A 17,427-nucleotide genomic window follows, 5' to 3' on the forward strand; every position below is an offset into this window, starting at 1 on the left:
ATGGCGTGGTGTATATTATATAGTTTTATTAAAAATTATTATTGTGTAACTAGAAGGAGACTATAGAGTATTATGGGTTTGCAGACAGATGAACAGTGGTAAAAAAGGCGTTCATTGAAATTATCTTGGCTTAAGAATTTATAATTGCTTGGGTAACCCTTGACTGACCTTTGTTTGGGGCAGCTTCACACACATCCAACTAAATAAAATCTACTCAAGCATTATAGCATACTCACATATGTTTACACAATGACAAGCATGCACATGTGCAAATTCTCATATGGTGTGGTATAGAAGATATATGTAATAAATAAAAAGTATGGTCTGAGCACAGTGAATAATTCGGGTATATATTAGAAAACTGAACGTTCAAAATTTAGAGTGTTCTAATATCGAACCGTATGAATCGAAAATTCAAAACATCGAACATACAAAACAGCAAATATTTTCCTAGGGAAATAATTTGCTGTTTCAAAACACATACACACAACACAAGCACACCAAACAAACAGCAATCCACACACATACACCTAAACTCTTACACCTAACCCTACACTAAACCATACATACACCACTAACTATCTACTTACCTTAACCCAAACCCTAACCCTAAGGTCTCCTCACCTGCACCCTAACCCTAACTCACCTACCCCCCCAACCCTCACGTCCACACAATCGCACACTTACCTGACTTGTGCCCTAACCCTAACTCACCTAACCTGCCCTAACCCTCACGTCCACACAATCGCACACCTACCTGAACCCGACCCATAACTTTCCACCACAGCACTGAAAATACCAAAGCAACAGAAACGGACAACCAAATTCTTTCCCTAGGAAAAAATTCAGTTTTTTGTTTCTTTGATATTTTCAGCGTTCGCTGAAAATGGGTTGATATTAGAACACTCGAAATTTTGAACGTTCAGTGTTCTAATATAGACCCGAATAATTCAGTACTGAGTATTTAGATTTATTAGCACTACGATGTTTTTCTTTCTTATTCATTAAAATATAAAACTGACACTTAACAGCACATCTCCTTAGCTTGAATCTGGTAACCTTGTTCTCAGCAGTAACTCCATCTCATCCAATTTCATATAAAGTCTCAAATTTAGCATTATAAAGAAGATTCAGGATGTGCTTTAGGCTGACTGACATATCCTAAGAACATTCACAGCCAGTGATCCCTCTGTTTTCCTTTGTACTTAGCCTGAAATGTTCTCCCCCCCCCTTCCCTAAGTGTATACTCCTCCTGCTGCCTGTTCATCATGGAATGGAGAAGTAGTACATTCTGCCCTCTTTGTCATTATTTGTCCATTCCCACTTCTGTGGTAAAACATGTCAGCTGCCTGTCTGAATCAGCGTAATACTGGACTGGATGCTGTTACTGAAATTATGTCACCAAATAATTTATTTATTTATTTACCTTTTGTATCTTCTTGCCTCCAAGCTCGCTGAATGTTTCCCTTTTTATTTTGACCCTGTGCCCTTGATACCTCTGACTGCTGCTTTTCAGACTACAGCCAAATTATACTAATCAACAGGTTGAACCCCTTGACCACACAGATAGCTGACCTTCCAGTAACCGATTAGTAGTGCATGGAGAGCAAGAGATCCTATAGAGAGATGTGGGACAGGCACCAGTAGCCATCATATGTGTGCAGCTTGGCAGAACTCTTAACTTACATGGAGTGGCACATAGAAAGACATCAGGACATTTTGTCACTATGACTACTTAATCAAGCCAGCATCAAGGTTCCTTGTCTCCACCAGAGGTCTTGCAGACAAAGGTTTCCTCTGACTTTTCCTCATGATATAGGGAGCTGGTCAACAGTTACTTCATCCTATTCTCCTAAGCTAACCCTACCCATGGTCTAAGCTCATTCACTATCTCTAATCACGAGTGACACTGACAAACACACTGCCTCTGTACCATTAGGCTGCCTGGTGTAACCTAAACTAATTTTTGTGCACAGGCAAACTCTTCTACAAGACAACAGTTTTGCTACTTCAGTAATAACTCTACGGTTTAACAGTGAAAGAGAAGTGGGAGGTGGTGCAATGCACAATCATGGACTTGTAATATTGAAACTGGAACTACGAGGTGCATAGATGCTTGCATTTTATAAATTAATTTTAGCTGACACAATTTCAGCCAGTGTTGAGGATATTCCTAGACAGTTTACACAGAATTCAGGGCACTATTTTTGCTGTTCTTAATTCAGTGAGTGGTGCCAATTTGTAGACACCAGAAGCACAGGTGAACTACAGTCTGAACTGCACAACATGTCACAAGTGCAAATGAGTGCATAATCATGTGGAAATGCTGCTATACAACCAAATACATAAATAATGAGATATAATATGAGGCATCAGAAAACTACGGTAGCACAGCTGGCTAAGTGGCTAAACTGCTGCCGCAGTGGTTTGGCATTCAATCCTCACCTCCACTCACACTTTCTATTGATTATTTTTTATTCTCCCCATATTGCATGTGTTTTTGTGTTGATACTGTTTTCTCCTACCCCGCAGCAGACATGTTGGTCATTTTAATGCTCTAAACTGTCCATATGTTGGAGAGTTAGTCCCCAAATGTCCATTCTCAGCCATTTGCACAAGCCAAATACTCGTGGACTGCACACTATCCCCAAAGACTACAGAGTTGCAAGTTTTTAGCAGACTGAATGCAACAACCTGCCCTGTAAAAGATTACGCACCTACCATATTAACTCAGTATAGCTGTGGACTGTATCCCCTAAGACTACAGAGTTGCAATTATTTAACAGACTAAATACAACAGCCAGCATAATAGTTAAGATCTCAACCTCACTGATATAATGTACAGGTTTTGTTTATATTCTGTTTAGTGACTAGGATTGTAATAGTCTGCAGACTGATAGCCTAGTATTTACCTATGAATCTACTAACCTATTTCTGACCCCTTGGGTATTCTATCTACTAGCATATTTCTGGCCCCTTGGGTATTCTAATCTATATATATATATATATATATATATATATATATATCTATAGGTTTACTATCACATTTTCCATAGAGTCTCCTGTTCAGCGAATGCCACTGTGCATTCACTCATACGTGGATGATGTTATGTATGGAGATCGTGTGACAGTGCTGATCTCTGAGTTGGAATAAAGAAATGGCAGGGGGTGTGGAGGGTGCAGGGGGCTTGGCCCCCTGCAAAAACATTACTGTCAGTGCTATGCAGTACAAATCTGGTACTTATTGCTGCACAGCGGACAACGGAATTCAGAAGTCGAATTCGACTTCTCCTCAATTAGGTTGTCGATATTCCAACCTAATCAGTATTCTGCACATCGAACATGCAAACTGCAATTTTGAATGGTTTATGTTCTGACGTTTGATGTTTTGAAAGCAACTGGGAATCATAGCTAGGCTAAGAAAAGGCACCTTGGGTTGATAGCCTTGCTTTCTACTATGATGGCATAATGCCAAGTGCTTACATATCTAATCTATTAACTCGGTATAGCTGTGGACTGTACCCATCCCACAAAACTACAGAATTGCAAGTTTTTAACAGACTAAATGCAACAACTAGCCCTACAAATATTTACAGACCAGACCTAACGTATTAACTCACTGTAAGGGGAATTTACTTGTTCATTCTGTTATCATCTTAGTCACTCTCTTTTCAGAGTACCAGTAAAAGTTTAATGTCTTGTTATCTGCTTGATCTGTGTTTAGTAGTCTGCTGTTGACAGTTTTACAATACTAGAGTCAAAGATAGCCTCCACTACCCTTCAGCACCTTAGGTTTAACCTCTCCTTCCCACTGTTATGAATAACTCATGCCTTATTCTACCTGGCAGACAGCACTCTCATAATTGGTATTTCTAGCTGCTGCATTTGTGAATATCCCTCTTTTCTGTATAGGTAGTTCTATATTGATTTGCTTCTTCCCTTCTTTTCCACATCTTGATTTACTGATAATTACTTACCCCATTACTATTATGTCTTTCTTCCATCATTGTTTTTATTCTACAACTTTAAATACTACACATTTTAAGATTTATGTTTTGCATTTACACTAGGAAGCACCATTTGTTGCTTATGAGCAAACCCCAGCAGTGCCAACTCCTCTGATTTGTTTTAGCAATGTACTAGTCCTAAGGGGCTGGAACCTGATCCTTTAAATAGGTTGTTTTTTTGCAGCATTTCTGCTCCAGTCCTCTACCCCAGATCCCACCCACCCCATCTCCTCTACAATTATACATCTACTAATCCCTCTTCCTCCTTCATCAAGTATCCACCCCTTCCCATCTCAGCTATCCAATCACTGTCACCATTACCTCACCAAAACACCTCCTTCACTCAACTCAATACACACCTGCTTCACCATCCTATACTTTAATAAATTTAACTCTTTGTACTCCAACTCTGCTTAGACCCTAACATTATCACCACACTAGCTTTTTCTCTCACTTTTTGAAAGTATCTTTCATCATCAGTCTCCTATCATATTACTTGTAATCTCTCCTTCTTGACATACTACAGCAAATAAGACTTAACTTTGTCCAGAGTTTCAACCGTCCTAAGACACCAACAAATGCACCAAAAACGGTGACCTTTAACTATTTACCGGCCTACAAATATGCTTTTACTTTGTTCATCTTTCTCAGTACTCCTACTGCTGTCATACATCACATCCTGTCTGCTCCCTATCCCACCAGTCTATCTTTCTCCCACACTTACCCGTATAACATACCACTGTCCCAGTACATCCACCATAATAGCATAAAACGTATTCATTATATGACCACACACAATATATAAGCATAGACTTCTTAATTCCCCTCCTTATCCATGTAAATTAGAATTTCACCTAATGATCAATGTACCAAAATTCACATCCCTATGCAAACACTCAAAAGACATTGCCACATGTGGTAATGTACACCTTAATCCAGGACACAATATACCACATCCATACAATGATACCCCATTCACTACCACCTCAGTATCTAAAAACTGCTTCTATAAACATCTGTAGTATGTCAAAAAAAGTACCTGAATTTCATTGCTGGATCTCTTGGTAGTTAGAAGATATACTCGCAGTCTGAGAAATGCAGCTCAAACCTAATATAAAAGATACTGAAATTCTTCCCCGGGTTACACTGTCTTTCATTCTGATAGAATACAAAAAAAGAAGGAGGGACTATCCTCTTTTCTAACTCTCTCATTCTCTCTCTACCACACCATTAGTCCACCAAAATTTCACAACTTCTAATCTCTCTACATAAAGTCAGTAACCACTAAAATTGTGCATAATCTTGCTCTGCATTCCTCCAGGAAACAACATACCTGTTCTATACAACATCCTACACTGGATACCCACTGACATATCTTATGAAACCATTGTTCTTGGAGACGTTAATATAGACTGACAAAACCTTGTAGGTAACTACCACACTGCTAGTATTAACCTTTATGTATTTTGCTCAACCTATGGCCTCCTTTACTTGTAACAACAAAAATACCAATACTGGCTCTACTCTAGATCGTATCCCTGCCTAAAACCCTAGTCTCTGCTTCTCATCAGGAACCCTCCCTGACTCCATCAGCGACCATCATCCTACTGTGTCTGTAGATTTCCTACCTCCTATACAAAACATCAGTAATATAATGAATCCCACATCCTTACTAGTTTTTGCTTAGAGGCCTCAACAGTATTTCTTAAATCCCTGAAATGGTCTTCCCTCCATGCATTATTACAAGATGAAGCAATTCTTACATTCAGTACACTCTTCCTTAGCACTCTAAATAGTCTTGCTCATATAAGAAGGAATAGAGTGAAAACCAGATAGACAGGCAGCCTGGTGATCTCACACTAGCAAAACTCTAATGAAAGAAAAGATAAATCCTTGAGAGAATGACACCAAACAAAACCCTAGCACATCTCCAAAACTGCAACCATCTCTGAAATCTAGTAAAAAAAAAAAAAAAAAAGTCATTATAGACAGAAAACAGTATTACTTGCATCCTGAACTCAGCTTATCTTAAAGCATAATCCTAAAAGTTCCGGTATTTAGTAAATAAAGTCTTATATCCTGGCACACTTTATATTCTAACCACTTGACCAGGGTCTTTATTAAATCACCGAAGGCTTAAAAAAGCGAACAGTGATTGATTGACCCTATGTAAGCTAAAGCTTACAATGTTGAAGTGTCAGAACAGTGATTTTTTTCCAAGGGAAACAAAATCGCTGTTCCAACAAAAAAAAAAAACAAAAAAACAAAAATCAATTTGAAACATTACATTAAGTGGGGGGCTTCGTCCCCCACACCCCCTGATGTGGGGGGCTGTACCCCCACACCCCCTACTTAAATATACCAACTCCGGGACTGCACTACAGTGCCAAAAACAGCAAAGTACCGAAGCAGCCAAGTGAATTCTTTCCCAGGAAAAGAATTTGCTTAACAGCCACCTCGTTATTTTGCGTTCTCAGCCTTTTCTGTTTGACCAAGATGAATTTGAAAGAATGCGTCTTCGGTCTTCTGATATAGACCCCTTCACCAGACCTCTATAACATAGGTACCACTGCCAAATTCAATTTCCATGTTATAGACTCTGCAGCTACTCTTATTAGCATTTCATTACCATTCCACTCCAGCCCAGTATAGTATGCGAACTGCAATAGCCCCACTTTCTCCCAACAGCTTGTTTCTACTTCTTACATAGAATATCTTTTAAGTAAACTCAAACCTTGGTCCACCTCTGTAGGGAACTTTCCTTCAGAATTCTTGAAGGCAGCCTTCTCCGCAATTGCATACCCAAGCTTTCTTTTAATCAGACGTTGCATTCAAAAATCATTTTCCTTCCTTATGGAAAAGACTCATACATTGTTCCACTACATATAGGAGGTAGCACTACAAAAATAGCAAACTTTACACCTTTTGCCATACTGTACCCAGTCTCTAAAATACTGGAAAAACAAGCATCCACAAGCAACTGTTATAGTACTTTAAGAAAACCTATCCACCCCAATTCAACATGGCTTCCAACCAGCACATAGTACAACTGCCCTTGCATCCATCATTAAGGAAAGGTATAACAAAAAATTAGTCTCCTCCCTCTTTCTAGACCCCTCTAAAGCTTTCAGTACTGAATTCCATCCCAAGCTACTATCAAAAATGGATGCCTTACATCTGTCCAACTCTATACTTAACTGGTTTCTACCAAGCTAGCTGTATATGTTTCCCAATATTTTAAAATGTTCTGTGCTTCTCTCATTTCCTCCCAGTGAACACTGGGGTTTCACAAGGCACTCTTCTTGGCCCCCCTTCTGTTTAATATGTTTATCAACAATCTTCACACATATTCTGTACATGCTTTGCTAATACAGTATGCAGTTATTGCCACTTTCATTTGCTCAACAGACAATCTCCCTCATCTACAGTTAACACATGATCACTCCATCTCCATCAAAAAATAGGCTGACAATCAACTTTTCCTCAACCAAAACAAAAAACTACTCTTATTATTTCCCATGTTTCTAATATCTAACAAAGATAACTTCAAAATTTAGTCATTAAATAGCACCATTATAAAAGTAATTTCCCATTCCAAACAACTAGGGGTAATAACTGTCAACCAACTTAAATGTGATCTGCTTATTCAAAATTCCATAAAAAAACACCAGAAGCTTAGAATGCTTTATAGATCAAAGAAATGTCTTACTAAGCCCTCCAGAGCTACACTTTCTAGCTCATATCGCCTTACTTATGTACTCTGCTTCTCTCATTCTAACCAATCTGCATTACACTACATTGTAATAAAGTGACTAGGTTTGCAGAAAATCATCCAAAATAGTCCCAATCATTGCACTTCTGTTAGATGCATTAAAATAGCTCTAGCTACCTTTCTATCCCAATCATATCCAACTTCTCCAGGCACACAAAGTGATATATACTCCTTAGCTTGAACTGCTATTAGCTCTACTTTTCATCACTACCTACCTAACTGCCCCTTCACTCTTCCATAGGTTCATAGGTGTATACTAGGCTAAAGACCACTAGGCCTCTTACAAGAGTAGCCATGCAACCCAAATGTAACCCACAGATTTGATTTATATAGAGGTGCTTTGCTGACTGCCTCTGTCCATAACAGGCATAGGCACCAGACCAGGGGTGACTTTCCGATTACCCATCCATTGGTCCAAGTTGCACTTAAGAGTAGGGAGGAACTTAGTAAGTCAGCATGATACTGAATAAATAGACAGGACCTTTAGGCGATCGGCACAGGACATTGTGTTTACTCCTTGTATTCTCTTTGTAAAGAACCTTTATGGACATTCCAGTTACTGCATGTGTCTGGTCAGATTTATACCAAAGAGACATTACATTCTAGGATAGGTCTCATGAGGGCCAAGTATAGTAGTATACTGATCTCTCTATACCTAAATGTCATGACCTTACTTATAAGTTGAGCAACATAGAAGGATTTTCTTACTAACTTGGATACTCTATACCAATATACTATGTGGTATCCCAGTACTGCTTAAACTTCAAGTTACCATCCAGAATAAAGTAAACCACTGCTACAATAAAGTAGCAAAATGTACTACGAACTCATCAAACAGAACCCATCACTGCTTAGCCCTAAAACAGCTTGAGAGGCTTGAATTACACAAACTACTACTCACACATAACTACTCATAGTTCACAAATTAATATATAAACCAGAACAAAGCAAGGCCCTCCTAGACTTATTGCACATGTACACTCCTGCTAGGCCACTTCGATCTGGAAACAAATTGCTCCTCACTACTTACAACTCACACCTGTCAGCAGGGACTTGTCTCTACTCCAGCTATGAAGCTCACTCCTGGAACACTGTCCCCTCATCCCTTAAACATACTAGCAAATTTTTCAATTTCAAGAGCAATCTAAACAAATATCTGTCTGACACCTGGAACTGTACATGCACAATCTTAAATATATATAGATGACCACCTACTCACTATAACCCTGCCTTTCTCACCCTAAATTCACCAAGACCTCCATTTCTTAGCAGGTAGCAATGACCTAACAACAAAAGAAACTCTCAACATTTTCATCTAATAATAATCATCTCTGTCTCCATGTCCTTAATTTCCCTTTGCTCATTACGCCTCCTCATCTCATTCTGTTCCTTTCATCTATTTGGCAGCAGAATGTTGTGTTATTTTTCACCTCCATATGTTATTTGAAATATAGCCAAAATGTTTAAATATTTTATTGCATTAGTTTGCTCGACATAGGCTTTTCACTTGCATTGTGTCTTGCTACTTGCAGTACATATTGTATTCTTAATACTTCTGTAAATTAATTTCAATCTGTTTGAGATTTTATCTGTTATATGCACTTTGTCTCCTTGTATATAATTACTTTTTTCACTACTATAAAATCAGTGGTGGTTGGTGACTTCAAATCGAAGGGGGGCTGCAGGAGACAGCTGAATGGGTGGGGCCAATGCAAAGGGGTGTGGTCAACTAGAAAAGGGAGGGGCTATGCTCAAAACCACAAAAACTGGAACTTTAATTAAATACGCTGCCCTGGGTGCCAAACAGTCATTATGAGAGTCCAATCAAGACAATGTGAAGTATAGAAGAAAAAAATATTTCAATGCATTGGCTGCATGACAGCTTACTTAATATCTAGATGGAAACAAAAAGGCTGGGAGGCATGAACAAATAAATTACTTTTTAAATACATTACTGGAATGCCAGTCAAAATCAAGTACAAGAAAAACAAGCAGCACTCAACTCAAACCACTTCTCCTTGCACTGCAGTTCTAATTATAATTTATATTCAGCTTTATAAAAAGTACAAAGTAACATGCTGAGAGTAGCAATCTCTGTGATACCCCCACTTGTAAAAAATGTTTCTTATCCAAAAAAGACCTGCTGCCTGACAACAACTATCTACTTGTTTTCATTGGAAAACATGATCAAAGTAAAAAATGAACAGCAAACAAGAAACAAGCTCAAGATAAATTGCTTAAAGGATTACTGCACAGGTTATGGACCACACATGATAGATTGGCATTCTGTTTAGTTTATGGGTAAAGCCTGCAAATATGACTGCAAGTCTCCAACAAAGGCAATGAGCTTCTTAAAACACTGTAATTTTGTCCTTTATTACAAATACTGTCATATGCATTTCAGTACCCAAGGCTTATACGTTGTCTAGTTATCTCTGTATGGCAACAACAAAAATGCTTTCAGTGTTGGTAATTCTTTAACAGTAAGCTTACTTGCATCTTATAATCTTAGACAAGCTTACCTGATTATCATGAAAGCATTGCTACTTAAATACAGAGCAACGGGCACTGTCTGAATAATAAGAAGCATAATCAACAGTATAAAAATATGACAGAAAACCAGAACATTCTGCAAAATCAAGCAAGGACAGATGAAAAGCCACTGTAGTACTTGTGTCTACCTTGGACAGGGGGGGGGGGTACTCTGCACACTACATGGGGGAGTGGGGTGCAACAAGTATGTCACAACTTGAAATGTCTCTGGCTGATTGCAATGGCCCTGACACATTTGCCATACCTCTCAACCTCAGAGCAAGAAATCTGGACAAAGTCATACACAGAAGCAGAACAAAGGCCCCAAAATAAGGACAACATTTATTTATTTATTTTAATATTCTTTTTATTATGGTTATATTAAGACAAAAAAAACAGCAAAAAAAAAAAAAGAAAATCCAAGAAAAAAAGTTAACAAAAAATAAACAATAACACTCAAAACACAACTATAAAAACAAAGAGCTATATACAGTAATAACCTATATACAGATCTCATCTATATCTACCTGTGTTGCATACTGAATTATGAGGTACAATCATGACAAAATGTGTTCGGATATCAGTTTCCAAGTGTCCTTCTGAGTCATTTTATTCCTCATGGAATACCATATGTATTTATGTGCTAAGAGCTGTTTTCTAGCTGTTTGCTTAAATCCATCCCATGTTATCTTGGACCTGTCTTTCCAATTTAGGGTGATGTAATATTTTATTAGCATAAATGTTGTTACTAGGATGTGCATATGATTATTATTCATTCCTAGTGGGGGGATGTGTAGGAGAGCAAATTTCCAAGATAAAGTTGATTTTTCATATCCCATTTTCTCTAATTTGACCCTTAGGGCACACCAAAGTTTGTATGTGCATTTACAGCTCCAAAATATGTGTATAATATCAGCCTCTTTGGAGGGGCAGAATTGGCAGTGAGGTGGGAATTCTTTGTACATCTTATTTAATATTGAGGGCGTATGATATGCATTGTTTAGGATCATAAGTTGAGTATATCTGAGCTTCTGAAGGAGAATATCTTTGGAGAATTTCTGAATTGCCTGTGCAATTGTATTGGAGGTAATTGTGGGATCTAGCTTTGTCCAGTAATTGGAGTGAATAGCTTCTTTAGTGAGTATAAATGAGATAATGAATTTATAAGCATTTGAAATCATTTTTTTTCCGTGTCATCATATCCCATAGCGTTTTACATGTAGCTATATGTGGGTGTGGGAAGTCAGTATCCTTCCAAAATCTGTAGGATAGTTCTTTCAGTTGTCTTACCATGATTGTGTATTTAGTCGGTAGATTAAATTTGTTCCTAATATTAGCTACAGATTCCTGCTTAAGGAGATAAATGTCTAAAACTGTTTTTTTCTTTCAATAGTGGGTATGAATTCAGGTTAATCATCTTTTCATTTAATTAAATATTGGGGTTAAGATGTAATGGCTGGAATGTCCAAAAAGCAGTTAGTAGGTTTAGTGATTTGAAGAAATTTTGTGTTATTTTAATTTGTTCCCATAAGTCGTTTTGTACTTTGTATCTTCTTCTAGACATTCCATTTAGGAATGGGAGGGCTTTGGGATTAAATCATAGTGTTTGAACATAGTTATGATATAATTTCATCCAGACTGGGCACCAAATATACGTTTGATCCCTGTAATTTGCAATATTGATTAGTCTGCTACTTTTGATAATTTCATAATATAGTTTAAAGGCAGGCAGTCCCAACCCACCTTTGTCCTTCGGATATATACGTTTTTGAAAGCTTATCCTGCTAGGTCTTGGGTGCCAAATGAATTTCGAAAGGGTTGTTTGGATGTTATTAAACACTTTATTGTGAATCAGTGTATTGGTTGTGTTAAATATGTAAATTATTCTGGGGAGGATATTCATTTTAATAATGGCTACTCTTGAAAGGAGGGGGAGTTTCAATTGTGTCCATCTTACCAAGTCTTTTTGTATGGTGGACCATGTTTTAACCACATTGTCCTGATAGTAATTATGTGCATCGGTATAGAATGCTATTCCTAGGTATTGTATGTGGTCACTGACTTTAATATTAGGTATAGTACCTACAGTTGGGTATTGTGCGTAGTTATTAATCGGGAATATTGTTGTCTTATCCAAGTTTACCTTATAGTTCGCAAATTTAGAAAATACCTCTATTGAGTTATTTATTTTGATAAGATCAGTGTTGGGAAGAGAATAATATATGTTTAAGTCGTCTGCGTACGCTGACAGAGATATCTCAGTGTTAAAAAGGACCGGTATATTATGAAATGTTCTTTGTTTTATTAGCAAAAATAAGGGCTCAATGTACAGATTAAATAAGAAAGGTGATAAGGGACAGCCCTGTCTAATCCCATTGTTAATTTTTATTTTTTGGGAGCTATATTTGTTAATTTGTAGAGTGGTGTATGCTTTGGTATGTAAAGTGTTTATATAGTGAATAAACTGTGTAGGAAAATTAAATTTTTGCAGAATCAATGTCAGAAATGTCTTGTTGATTCTGTCAAATGCTTTAGAAGCATCTATGGCTAAGGTGTAAATAGGTGTTTGTTTAATTATGGATAAAGAGATCATTGCTTCAAGAGTAAGTGTCTGATCAACAGTTTGCCTCTGATTGATAAACCCCGATTGCTCTGGGGAAATGATTTTTGTAATTATTGTCTTAGTTCTATTAGCCAATATTGCTGCCATAATTCTCATATCCAAATTAATAATAGAGATGGGCCTATAATTATTGGGGTTGGTGGTGTCCTTATTCGGTTTAGGTATTAGTATGGTTCTGGATGCATTTAGGTGCGGATCTGAAATACCCTCTTGTATTATGTGTTTATATAGATGATATAGTATGATCGACATCTTAGAGCTGAAGTGTTTGTAGAATTCGGCTGAGAAACCGTCTGGACCCGGTGCCTTATTATTTTTGAGGTTGTTAATTGTTGTTTTGATGTCCATTTGTGTAAGTTCAGCTGATAAAAAAGCTTGTTGTTGCTCCTCTAATCTGGGAAAGTTTACTTCATTAATGAATAGGAGTAATTCCTGTTCATTGAATGTCTTGGGGGTAGGGTTGTACACTTCTTCATATATTCTCTCGAAAACCTTAATTATATCCTGTGAGTTAGAATAACTATTTTGCTGAAAAATAAGTTCCGAGATATGTGGAGTAGGTTTATATCAACAATCTTGCCAAGAATCTAGAGGGAAGTTGGGCCCACTGTGAGTAATTGGCTATGCTTTTTATTTCGTGGAATGATAGGTATTCTGCTTGTAGAGATAATAACTTAGCCTGTAGTTGATTAATGGCGTTCTCTACTTCCAAGGAATAATCCTGCTGCAACCTCATTTTAAGTTTAGTTATTTCGTCCTTGATACTTTTTTCTTTAATGAAAATATTTTTCTTATAGAAAGCATACTTATTGATTAATATCCCTCTAATTAATACTTTTGTGGTAGCCCAGGTTATATCGATCTGAAAGATGTTATCTGCAATGGATAAAATGCATTGGTCCAATAATAAGTCAATTTCTTTTCTAATATCTGTTTTTTCTAATAGGTTAGGGTTCAAATGCCAGTATCTATTATAGTTTTTCCGGGCGCTGTAATGTGCCCAATCTATTGTAAGAGTAATTTTTGAGTGGTCCGATAGAGATCTAGGTTATGTGTCTAGTGAAACTTCAAATTGCAAAAAGGTGTCCGAGACTAAGAAAAAATCCAGTCTGGACCAGGTTTTATGGCACTGTGAAAAAAAGGTGAAACCTTTATTGTTCATGTGAGGGACGGTATTAAGGTGTGGGTCAGTTAGTCTAAAATCATTTTTAGTTTCAAAAAGGGCAGTGGTGGCCTGTGAGTTTAATTTAGTTTTGTTGTTTGATCTATCTATTTTTGGGTCTTGAATAGAATTCCAGTCACCCTCTAGAATGTAGTAGTGCTCTGGGAATGAGTTTATTAAGTTATAGATGCCCATAATAAAATTGTGTTGGGAGGTGCATGGGGCATATACATTTACAATTAAGATTGGTTTATCTACTTTGTCAATTCTGGTTATAAAATAACACCATCTGCCTTCTGGATCTGAATCTTGTCTTAAAATATTGTATTGGAAAGATTTTTTTATAATGATGGCAACTCCTGCTTTATTGGTATTATTGCCTGCTGCTATAATGGATTTAATCCATTTTTTATTTGCCGTGTGATTCCACTGTTCCTTTAGTAAGTGTGTTTCTTGTATCATAATAAAGTCTAGATTGGATTTATAGACAAGATGCAGGAAAAGTTTTTTCTTGTTTTCTGTTTGCAAACCCAACATTCCATGAGGCTAACTTCAACATATTTTCTTTAGTAACTGTAGCCAAAACCGATAGCTATGTATTGTATTGTTAAGTATCATCAGCACAGAAGGACACCGTATGTATACATAAAATTTTTGATATAGATGAGAAACTCTTCCAGCCTTATCCCAGTGCCTATCCACTACCTCTGTCACCCTGGAAGAGGTTGGGATACCAGTTCTTGTTCGAAGCACAATTGCTAGGTAAAAAAGAATAGAAACTCTTTTTAGGGTTTAGACATGAGGTATCCCCATTCATCCAGTATCCCATTTCGATAAGGACAATATTTAAAGATTGCTCATAAACTTTCTAAAGAATAGTAGGTCTTGCATTAGTATGCATTTTCTGAAGGGTATGAAATCTGAAACTAAAATGTCTGTCATTATTTTCTTACTTCAATCTTTAATGATTTGCCACTAATTTGCCAGAAAACCACAATTTTATTGGACCAACAATGTGATACAAAAATATAAAATAGCCACACAATACAGCTGGGAACCTGTCAAAGGGACACTTTTTAATATTAGTACTGTTAGCTTGAGCAGCTGACAAAATAAATGAATCTACATGCATTTCTAAAATAAAAATAATCTATAACTCTGATTATTGCAGTTATTTATTAATTGTAAACCTTCCACATTTTCTTCCAAAATTGCCATTTTGTGGAGGGATTATTAGAGGGAGAGCAACATTTTGAGCCAAAATCGGGGACAGTTGAGAGGTTTGGATATGCCCAATTCTAGAAAGCAATTTGCACGTACCTCTCAACCCATTAACACAGGAAATCTGGACAAGGCCAAATATATTGGGGGAACATACAAACAGTACTAAAAATTGCTCTTGTATAACAGAAAAACAGGTCTTGCTTTAGCATGCATTTTTCTGAAGGTTATGAAGTCTGAAACTCAATGTCTGTCATTATTTAGTGACTTAATTCCCAAATGATTTGCCAGAAAACCACAAATTTTATGAAGAGCAAACCAAAAATAAGAAGCAAAAAGCTATTCATTCTGTGAAAATCTAGACAGTTGAGAGGTATAGTTCAGCCGAACTGGAGCTGTCTGATTTTGCTGTCCTTCCTCCTCACAAAATCATGGTTGAATGGAGCCACCCCCTGCAGCCACTCCAGTGTCCCATTACTTGGCTGTTTTGCCCCATTTACCATAAACACTGCAATGTGCATACTGCTTTACTTCTACGATGAACTGGATTTCATTTGAAAGTTTTATTTTGTATTTTACAGCACAAACACTAAGACATCTGCTGAACAATGCAGTCTCACAATGAAAATAGACTTAGCATTAAAACTCTGCCCTTATAGGTTCATAGGTAGGTACTAGGCTATTGGCCCTAGGACCTATATAAGCCTAGCCAAACAATACCCTGGCATTTGCCACCCAAGAAAATTATTTTCCTGTGCCCCTGTCAAGCAGAGCCACAGAAGTGATCCCCGGGGTGAATTTCCTATCTCCCATCCAATCATCAAGATTTTTCTTGAAGAGTGCTAATGAGGAGGTTTGTTTGATATAAATAGGTAGTTTGTTCCAGAGTATGGGAAGTCTCTGAGACAGGAATCTATCCCTCCAGCATGTTCTGTTTATTGTGGTGACAAGGTTTAGGTCCCTAGAGTGTGTAGCTCGGAGGGATTGGGATTTCTTTACGTGGAGCATGTCCAACAGCTCTGGGTTTGACATAGCTTTGTATGTTAGGCAGAGATCACCTCTGAGTAGGCACAACTAACATGCTCTGATAAAACTTTATATACTAAATATACACCCAACCCTACCTCTAACACCCCCAATACTAACTCCTCCTTATATACTGTTAATGTAACTTATCACCTCTACGATACTTCTTATGTCTACCTCTCGTAACGTACCATAAAGCACATAAGAAGTTATACCACATTCCAGGAACAAAAAAAACTAAGCACCAGATCTAAATGTTCTTTCCTCAATAGTACTTCCCTACTCCACTAGAACTCTTTGGAGACATTCAACCCAATTCTGGCTCATTACAAAACCTAACCCTAATTGCTACCCCCAACCACTAGTGCTCCATTACTCCAAAGGCAAAAATCACAGAGCAAACAGGTAAAATTCACCAATATTAACCTGAGGATCATCTCCAACAAACTAGCTGGCATGCATGCTTTTATATGTTACCACATCCATGACATATTTGTGACTAATGAAACCCAATTAAAAGTCACTTTTAAGGGCACTGAAATTCTTCCTTTAGGATTTAGCATACTTAGAATGGACTACATAAGGAAAGAGGCACTTTTAAGGGCACTGAAATTCTTCCTTTAGGATTTAGCATACTTAGAATGGACTACATAAGGAAAGAGGCAGGAAGACTAGCTATCATGTAACCTATCTATTTAAACAATGCAGTATACATCCCTCTGGGAAATAACATCCCCATCATTGAGGATATATGGTCATGGGTAGCCACCAATATACCACATGAAACAATTTTAGGAGACTTCACTGTGGACTGGTTCAAAATGATATCTGATAGGACTGTCTGCTAGGACATTTCTATTATTTTATTTAGCTCATAGATACTCCAACTGAATACATCAAACCCACTCACAGAACATCACCATTAGACTGGGTACTATTAGCACACCATTGTAATATCCCCACCACAAGCACATTACCTGATTCCTTATTTGATCACTTATACCTATTTTCGCCACTAAAATCTCTAGCCACTCTCTCAGGCAACACCATTACAACTTAGTGCACAGTCTAAGTAATTTCAGTG

At 37.4% G+C, this 17,427-nt stretch overlaps 1 protein-coding gene across 1 annotated transcript in view; it reads left to right on the forward strand.

Annotated features, from left to right (window-relative positions):
* The window catches only part of LOC122813698 (zinc-binding protein A33-like), a 628,361-nt gene that overhangs the window by 131,063 nt on the left and 479,871 nt on the right, over nucleotides 1-17,427 (forward strand). The gene's annotated exons all lie outside the window — the stretch shown is intronic.

Source organism: Protopterus annectens, chromosome 10.part0 (genome assembly GCF_019279795.1).
Source record: "Protopterus annectens isolate FY-2018-M chromosome 10.part0, PAN1.0, whole genome shotgun sequence".
Classification (NCBI taxonomy): domain Eukaryota; kingdom Metazoa; phylum Chordata; order Ceratodontiformes; family Protopteridae; genus Protopterus; species Protopterus annectens.